Source organism: Ahaetulla prasina, chromosome 1, assembly GCF_028640845.1.
Source record: "Ahaetulla prasina isolate Xishuangbanna chromosome 1, ASM2864084v1, whole genome shotgun sequence".
NCBI classification, from domain to species: Eukaryota; Metazoa; Chordata; class Lepidosauria; order Squamata; family Colubridae; genus Ahaetulla; species Ahaetulla prasina.
The window spans coordinates 57,818,834-57,828,811 of record NC_080539.1 but is presented as its reverse complement, the minus strand read 5'-3'; the positions used below and the strand labels follow the sequence as shown (position 1 = coordinate 57,828,811).

Here is a 9,978-nt window from a genome sequence, read left to right as displayed (position 1 = left end):
AAAACAGGGATGTCCAAACTTGGCAACTTTAAGACTTGTGGACTTCAACTCCTAGAATTCTGGGAGTTGAAGTCTACAAGTCTTAAAGTTGCCAAGTTTGGACACCCCTGTTCTAAAACAAAGGTAAGGCGGTAACCCTGCTCAGAGGCAGGTAGCCCAGGACCCTCACTCTGATTGATATGAGCATCTGCACTGCAGCTGGTCTCTTTTTTTAGAATAGAATTCTTTATTGGCCAAGGTGTGATTGGACACACAAGGACTTTGTCTTAGGTGTATCTGCTCTCAATATAGCTAAGGAGAATAAAATACATTCATATTGATATATTGATCATCAATTGTGTTGTAAATGTTGTACCTTTATGAACGTATCTTTTCTTTTATGTACACTGCGAGCATATGCACCAAGACAAATTCCTTGTGTGTCCAATCACACTTGGCCAATAAAAAAAAAAAAATTCTAAGAATAAAAAGATACAACACTTAGTGATAGTCAATGTTTTGTTATTGTTGTTGTTGTTGTTAGTTGCAAAGTCGTGTCCGACCCATCGCGACCACAAGGACAACGTTCCTCTATGTCCTCTACCATTCATTTAAACTCACGCCTACTACTTCAGTGATTCCATCCAGTGATTCCATCCAGCCACCTCATTCTCTGTCGTCCCTTTTTTCTTTTGCCCTCAATCTTTCCCAGCATTAGGCTCTTCTCCAGTGAGTCCTTTCTTCTCATTAGGTGGCCAAAGTATTTCAGTTTCATCTTCAGGATCTGGCCTTCTAAAGAGCAGTCAGGGTTGATCTCCTCTAGGACTGACCCGCATCAGGAGGCTCTTTAGTTCCTCTTCGCTTTCTGCCATTAGAATGGTATCATCTGCATATCTGAGGTTATATTATATAATTATATTACATAATTATAATTATAATGAGACTTCATCGAAACGTCGCCAAGACACTTCCAATTTTACGCGGGAGAAAACCCGAATAACCAAAGACCTATATATAATTATAATTATATATATATAATCATACTAGAAAACAAGTAAAAACAATATAAATTGAAAGATACAAGCAACATGGTTACAGTAATAAGTGGGACGAGAGAGATACTAGGAAGGAAGAGAAGAATAATAGTAATACAGTCTTAGTAAATTATAATAATAATAATAATAATAATAATAATAATAATAATAATAATAATAATAATAATAATAATAATAATAATAAGAAGAAGAAGAAGAAGAAGAAGAAGAAGAAGAAGAAGAAGAAGAAGATTTTAATTTGTATACCGCCCTTCTCCCGAAGGACTTAGGGCGGTTTACAGCCTGTTAGACAGTGTTGTGGGAATTAGTTGTTAAACAGAGTGATGGCATGGGAGGGGGAGGGGGACTGTCCTTGTGTCTAGTTGTTCTTGCCTTCCTGCTATCTTATAATACTCTCCACTTCGATTCCTTTTTTAAAAAAAATGCCCCCTCCCGTGCTCGAGAGAGACCCACAACGTCTCCAACTAGCCTCTCTTTTCATCGGAGACTACAGCCTTGCCACCGAAGCTGGCCTGCCCCCCCACCCCCCGGTGACCCCACGACAGGCGGTTTCCAAGCAATTTGTTTGCCCTGCCCGGGTGACCGGTTTATGGTTCCTGTTGTTATGGGAATAATCGCACCACAGCGCGGACCAAGGCCTTCCTTATAGCCTTTGCAGACTTCCTGAGAAAACGCCGAGCGCTTCTCGCCTTCGCCCGGCGCTGTCAGGAGCCGCCGAAGGTAAAAGCCTCCTCTGTCTCTTCTCCCCCTCCCCTCTTGGTTGTTCCTTCAGCCAAAAAAAAAAAAGTCGAGGAGGATGAAAAAGATCCGACTCGGGAAAGCAACGCTCCTTTTACGCGCCTCCCTGTTGAAGTCCCTGCGGTGGGTCACGGAGAAGGCAGGATGGTTGAGAAAGAACCGAGAAAAACTTTCCTTTCTTTCTTCATAAATACTGACATTCCGCGCGCACCCCCAACCTCTCAATTCAACACTGTCCTAGAATAACTTCGCATTCCGTCTGGCACTGACTAGATGTGCCGGTTTTTGCTTCCCTGCCAGACCCAGAATTGTCATTCAATGTTCCTCTGGAAAACACAGTCAGAGGTAGCTCTCCAAAATGAAATGAAAATGAAAAAAGAAGGACCAGGGGAGACCAAAGACTATCTACAATTGACCTCACCCCATTCCTAAGAGGTCTGTAAGGGGCGTGCATAAGAGCACCAGCGTGCCTACCGTTCCTGTCCTAATGTTCTCCTATCCAATTTGTATGGTTATTTCATGCTTATATATACTGTTGTGTTTGATAAAATAAATAAATAAATAAATAAATAAATAAATAAATAAATAAATAAATAAATAAATAAATAAATAAATAAATAAATAAATAAATAAATAAATAAATAATAGCATTGTTCCAATATCTCAGGGGTTGCCACAAAGAAGAGGGAGTTGGGCTGTTCTCCAAAGCACCTGAGAGTAGGACAAGAAGCAATGGGTGGAAACTAATCAAGGAGAGAAGCAATTTAGAACTAAGGAGAAATTTCCTGACAGTTAGAACAATTAACCAGTGGAACAACTTGCCTGCAGAAGTTGTAAATGCTCCAACACTGGAAATTTTTAAGATGTTGGATAACCATTTGTCTGAACTGGTGTAGGGTTTCCTACCTGGGCAGGCGGTTGGACTAGAAGACCTCCAAGGTCCCTTCCAACTCTGTTGTTGTTGTTATTATTATTATAAAAGCTGCCTGAGTTTTGCAAACATTATGGCTGCTTTATCAGCTCCTATATTTGGTGCTCTCTGAGCTTGCTTGTTTTCTTGCAGGTGTTTTATTACCCTGACTAGGTGACATCACTAGCACTGAGGATGTTATCTAGTTTGGGTAATGAAACACCTGCAAGAAAACAAGCAAAATCAGAGAGCACCAAGGACCCCTCATTTCAAACCTGAGCTATAAATATTCTCCTTCATTAGTTCCTGTACTGTCCTGTAGTTTGCCAAGTACGGTAGAAATATTGACCTTAAGGAGCTTGTAACATCTCACCTGATAGTGCATTTAAAAATCCCAAGAGAAATCAAGTAACAAAAATAAGAAAAGGGCTTCTGTGTGATTATACAGACATCTTAACTTAAGGATATAATTTGTCATTCGAGTAGAGACTTTCTTCCTCCCAAGGCTGACTTTCTGTTTAACCTAGCTGGCTGACTATCAGCTTAGATTCCCTGAATAAAACACAGAGGTGGAATATATTTTACTCCCAATATATTTTGGAATAATATATGTTCTCTTCTATTTTTGTTATCAGATCCTCTTTAATACTAGGAAAATGATTCCAGGTACCACAATCTTATTTTAAAGCAATTGAAGAATGTAATCCTATGGACTAATAATGAACTAATTCAACAATCTTTTTATAGCCCAAATACCCATGCATCACAGAGTGTAATATTTTATTGTGGGCACCATATATAATATTTAACAGGTAAAACAGAAAATTTTGCCTGCTGTTAGCCGATGGCATATTAAACTCTGGCTAATGTAGAACAGAACAAGCCAACCAGTTCAGATGCTTATGTTAATGTAGAATAGATGCAGAGAGATCATGTACATGCTGTATATCCATTGGTTATTTTTTAATTAAACTATGTGCTTTCAACAATTTGTAGCTTTTAGAGTTCATACATGATGTTAGAGGAATGTGTTGTTTTGCTGTTTTTGCAAATTAAAAAACAGTATGTTTCCCCAGCAATAGAAAATCTAATTTCTTCCTTGATTCCCTTCAAATCAGCTACACTAAAATAGGTTTACCTTTCTCAGTGATTGCTGGTGTTTAGCAGGATAATGATTGTCAGTCAGAATAGCATAATAGCTTATGAAATTATTATACTATATTGCTAGTCCCAGCTCATAATGCTAATTGGCATGTTGAAGAGCAAAAAGTCCATCTGTTTGGAGGCACTGACATCATCTGGGCCACCTTTCATCACATTAAACCATAAACATTAAGACCTGGTCCCAGAGTTATTTTCTCTTTCCCATCTCTTTCAGCATTTTCCTTTTTTTAATTGTGTTTTTCTTCTTAAAACCTAAACCTAAGGATAGGGACAGTGGTGCTTTTATTATTCTGCAATTTCCTCTTGAAATCTTTCAGCCTGAAGACCAGACACTGCAAATGCTTTAAAGAAGCAATCTAATTAGTTGGCTACTGTTGAAATGTCTGACTGATTAATATTCCTTTGAACTGAAACATTTGCAAGAGAGAATGCCTTGAAATGTCACACATAATAATAAAAAGCGTGAAGCCAGCCATTCTGGTTTGTACATTGTACTTCATATGGCTTAGAATTACATGTGAATTGGTCGCAATGGCTTGCTCAACAAACAGTAATTAAACTATGCCAGATATATTATCTCAATCTGAATCTGAATAACAATTTATGGAACCCCTAGCAGTAAATCATTGTAATAGAACATTTCTGATTCCTCTGAACTGGCATCAGAAGAAAATTTTCTGTAACTATTTCTTTTATCACTTTCATCTGTACTTGAAGCAAGGAAACTTAGCCATGAGTGGCCATTGTTGAACAAAAGGGCAGAGCTCCAACCAAGAAATTTCATAACTATATTGCACATCCATGGGGAAATATGTCTTGTCTCACTGTTTAATAAAATGAAATGTGCTATGTAACACTTCAATAATCTGTGGAGAAAAGCAAGGTTTACACCTGGGCAGGAAAAACCATGGGTGAAATTCAACAGGTTCTGACAGATTCTGGAGAATCGGTAGCAGAAATTTTGAGTAGTTCGAAGAACCAGCAAATACCAATTCTGGCTGGCCCCAGAGTGGGGTGGGAATGGAGATTTTGCATTATCCTTCCCCCAGGAATGGGGTGGGAATGGAGATTTTGCAGTATCCTTTCCCAGCCACACCCACCAAGCCATGCCCACAGAACCAATAGAGAAAAATTTTGAATTTTACCCATGGAAAAAACCAAAGGTACAAGTACAGATTAGGTGGAACCTGGCTCAAAAACAGTAACTGTGAGAGGGACCTTGGACTTCTAATAGACAATCACTTAAACATGAGCCACCGCCAAAAAAGCTAATACATTCCTTGGTTGTATAAAGAGAGGCATCAAATCAAAATCGTATGAAGTTTTAGTACCGCTTTATAAAGCCGTAGTAAGACCTCATCTGGTATACTACATCCAGTCATTACATTACAGAAAAGTTGTTGAAATTTTGGAAAAAGTGCAAAGAAGAGCCACTAAGAAGATTAGGGGCCTGGGGACTAAAACATATAAAGAACGGGATTTGGGTTTGGCTAGTCTAGAGAAAAGATGGACTAGGGGGCAGGGGTGAAATCCTCCAGGATCGGACTGGATCGTGTGATCTGGTAGCGATCGTGGCTGATAGTTCGGCGATCTGGTAGCGATGGCAGAGCAAAGCTCTGCTCACCTGCCCGGGAGTCATTCCTTCCTTGTTTAACCAGGAAGTAACATGTTTTTTACCTTCTGCACATGCACAGGTTTTGCGCATGCGCAGGTCTTTGCGCATATGTGATCCGTGCACGCACTTCCAGACTGGTGAGGAAGGTAAGTAGATTTCACTCCTGCTAGGTGGGGGGATACAATAGCAGTATATCAGTATTTGAGGGGCTGCCACAAAGAAGAGGGAGGTCAACTTATTTTCTAAAGCACCAGACAAGGACAAGAAACAATGGATGGGACCCAATCAAGGAGAGAAGCAACCTGGAATTAAGGAGAAACTTCTGAACAGTGAAGACAACCAGTGGAACAGCTTGCCTTCAGAAGTTGTAGGTGCTTCATCACTGGAGGTTTTTAAAAAGAGACTGGATAGTCATTTGTTTGAAATGGTATAGGATATCCTGCTTGAAGAGGGGGCTGGACTAGAAGACCTCCAAGGTCCCTTCCAGTTCTGATTCCCTAACAATCCCAGAATTTATTAGCACAATGTTGAAATGTAGCAATATTATGATTATTATTTCATGTCCTGAAATAGAGAAGGAAAATAATTAAAGGATCCTAAATAGTGGAATGAATAGTAAAGTTGCTGCTGTGAACCAAGCTAATCCTTAAACAAAAACTATGCAAAAGATGTTAATAATTAGCAAAGTTCCAGCCCACAGAGGAAGGCCTCTAGTTCAGGGGTGTCAAACTCATGTCGTCATGGCGGTGTCACATGACATATCAGAACTTTTTTCCCCTTTGCTAAACCAGGCATGAGTGTGGTCAGCATGTGACACATCCGGCCCGTGGGCTGGGAGTTTGACAGCCTTGCTCTAGTTCAATGTTTCTCAGCCTAAACAAAAGTTCTTGAGCTTGAGAGACACTGCTTTAGTTGATTATTCAATCTCTTATCCCCATCAAAGCCAGTTCTTCTTTTCTCCATAAGATATCCTGAATAACTGTTTCCTGTAACAACATATTTGCTGTGATTCCACATCCAATATTCACGATTTATCTAATCATTACTAAAAAACAACAACACCCAAATGAGCAAGGTTCCTACAATGTATTCTATTTGTGTATCCTATAAAATATGCTAAGGCAATGTTGTGGTCCGCCAGCAGCCTGCGGACCTGACAAAAGAGTCAGACAGTGAGAACACTGGGGAAGACAATGGGCCAGTTCTAGAGTCAGGGGAAGGCCTGGACGAGGGCTCTGCATCAGAGGCAGAGATGGGGCCAGTGCCATCTAGGAGCGATGTGCGGACTCTGGAGCCTCCAGAGGCGGACAGCTGAGAGGCAGAGGAACAGGAGGAGCCTGTTCCTAGTGCACGCATGTGAAGAGCTGCCAGAAAGCAAAAGTAGCTGAAGAAAAGAGGACAACTCGGAAGTAAGGCCAGAAGAAGATTGGCCACTCCCATAAGGCTTAAAAAAGCAGCAATGAGCCGTTGGATTCTTTGTAGAAAAGCAACGTTGATTTCCGTGCTTCTTGTCCTTATTCAAGCGTCCCTTGAACTTTGTGGGGGTTTTGCCAAGAAAAGCTTTTGGCAGGTTGCCAAAGACATCAAAGGTTGATGATAAGGCCGACGGACTGATTATTAAGAATTTTGTTTGGATTAAACTGAGAATGACTTAATTCTCAGCTGTTTTAATAAAATAAGTTGTTGAGAACTGAATTGTGTTTAGTAATCACTTCTTGGGCCTTTGTCACAACAGGCAACACCACAAAAACCACATGAGAGGTTGGTGTGAAGTGGGAGCCTAGCGTTAATACTGGTAGTCCTCGACGTACAACAGTTCATTTCGTGACTGTTCAAAGTTACAATGGCACTGAAAAAAAGTGACTTATGTTTTTTACACCTAACAACTGTTGTAGCATCTCCCTGGTCACGTGATCGAAATTCAGATACTTTATGATGGTGGCAGTGTCCCAGGCTCATGTGATCACCTTTTGTGACCTTCTGACAAGCAAAGTCAATATGGAAGCCAGATATACTTAAGAACCATGTTACTAACTTAACAACTGCAGTGATTCACTTAAACCACTGTGGCAAGAAAAGTCTTAAAATGGGACAAAATTCACTTAACAAATGTCTCACTTAGCAACAGAAACTTTGGGCTCAACTGTGGTCGTAAGTCGAGGACTACCTGTAAAATAATGACTGGTTGTATTTGAAATTTATGTTTTAAAGTATTTTAAAATGTTCTAAGAGAGGAATATGGTGTTTTTCATGACACTTTCCTGCTTTTCCATTTAGTAACTGTCTTCTTGAGCTATCTTTTTGTTTCATTGCCATTTTTGACCTATTTTTTTAAGAACCTTTCTCATGGCAATCTTGAGGAAACTGTTGTGACCAAGGCCCAAGTAGTGATTACTAAACACAATTCAGTCCTCAACAAACTTATTTTATTAGTCCAAAACAAAATTCTTAATAACCAGTCCATCATCCTTATCACCACCCTTTGATGTCTTTGGCAACCTGCCAAAGGCTTTTTTTGGCAAAAAACCCACAAAGTTCAAGAGACACTGACTAGAAGCATGGAAATGAATGATGCTTTTCTACAAAGAATCCAATGGCTCGTTGCTGCTCTTTTAAGCCTTATGGGCGTGGCCAATCATCTTCTGGCCTTACTCCCAAGTTGTCCTTTTTTCTTCAGCTACTCTTGCCTTCTGGCAGATCTTTGCATGCTTGCACTAGGAACAGGCTCCTCCTGTTCCTCTGCTTCTCTGTTGTCCAACTCTGGAGGCTCCAGAGTCCGCGCATCACTCCCAGATGGCCCTGGCCCCATCTCTGCCTCCGATGCAGAACCCTGGTCCGAGCCTTCCCCTGACTCCAGAACTGACCCATTGTCCTCCCCAGTGTTCTCACTGTCTGACTCCGTTGCCAGGTCTGCGGGCTGCTGGCGGACCACAACAGAAAGAGAAGATCAGAATTTATACTTCAGCTCTTTTTTTTTTGCACAACTTCTGCAAAGGGTGCGCAACTTGGGCGTTCTCCTGGATGGTCGGCTGTCTTTTGAAGACCACTTGACGGCCGTCTCCCGGACAGCTTTTTTCCAGGTTCGCCTGGTCCGCCAGTTGCGCCCCTTTCTAGACCGGGATGCCCTATGCACGGTCACTCATGCCCTTGTGACGTCTCGTCTGGATTATTGCAATGCTCTCTACATGGGGCTCCCCTTGAAGAGCACCCGGAGGCTCCAGTTGGTCCAGAATGCGGCTGCACGGGTGATAGAGGGAGCCCCTCGTGGCTCCCATGTGACACCTCTCCTGCGCAGACTGCACTGGCTACCTGTGGCCTTCCGGGTGCGCTTCAAGGTTTTGGTAATTATCTTTAAAGCTCCATGGCATTGGGCCGGGATACTTACGGGACCGTCTACTGCCACTGATTTCCTCCCACCGACCCGTACGCTCTCACAGGGAGGGACTCCTCAGGGTGCCGTCAGCCAGGCAGTGCCGGCTGGCAACACCCAGGGGAAGGGCCTTTTTTGTGGGGGCTCCCGCCCTGTGGAACGAACTTCCCCCAGGACTTCGTCAACTTCCTGACCTTCGAACCTTTCACCGCGAGCTTAAGACACATCTTTTTATTTGCGCAGGACTGGACTAGGATTTTAAATTTTTAAATTTGGTTTTAATGGGGTTTTTATTATTCTATTGGGGTTTTAATATTCGGCCGTATTTAATAAGTTTTTTAATTGGGGTTTTAACTTGTATTTATGTATATTTTACGTGGCTGTTAACCGCCTTGAGTCCCTCGGGAGATAGGGCGGTATATAAATATGATTAAATAAATAAATAAATGTACCTGCTTCCAAGAAAAGCCTTTTTGGGATATAAGACTTTATCACTAGTGGTGGCCAATAAAGGAATAGGAGCTTAATACTACTTTTATGTCAGATCGGGGCTTTGCACAGTTCTCATCCGACCAGCCAGGAAATAAGATGAGGGGTTATATCAGAAGTTTCCATTTTTTTTCCAGGCTACACAACCTGTTAGTTAAAGATAACAAAACCTTGGAATTCCTTAACAAGAGGCAAAGCTCTAATGACAATAAATTGGCATATGTATGTATCAGAAGTGATTTTCACTTATCTTCGCTACCAGTTTGGAACTGGGAGCATGCGTGCATGTTTGCTTCGCTTGCGTGTAGCGCTTCTGCGCATGCGCAGTGTCCATGATGACATCCAGGCAGGTGGGTGGAGCCTGCCACCGCTGCTACCAGTACACTCGAACCGGGGCGAACCGGTAGAAACCCACCACTAGTATGCATGCATGTATGTACTGTATGTATGTATGTATGTCCTTTGTCTCTCACAGAACTCGAGGTTTCTAAAAACATGGTTTGAAAACTCTGGTTTAGATTAATACAGCATCGAGTACATACATACACAAAACTATTCATAAAAATATTAGCTATTGTTTCTGGCTTCTGGGCACAGAGAAGGCTCTAGGCTAAAACAACTACAAAATTAAGCTGCCATAGCTGCACCATTCCCCCCA

General features: G+C 41.5%; 1 protein-coding gene across 3 annotated transcripts in view; it reads left to right on the top strand.

Moving 5' to 3' along the window:
* Positions 1–1,670: 1,670 nt before the first annotated feature.
* Positions 1,671–9,978, top strand: part of SPATA7 (spermatogenesis associated 7) — a 65,631-nt gene continuing 57,323 nt past the window's right edge. For all 3 annotated transcript variants that reach the window (XM_058165403.1, XM_058165402.1, XM_058165401.1), the window contains exon 1: positions 1,671–1,754. The gene's annotated coding sequence lies outside the window, so the exon portion shown is untranslated. The remainder of the gene's footprint in view (positions 1,755–9,978) is intronic.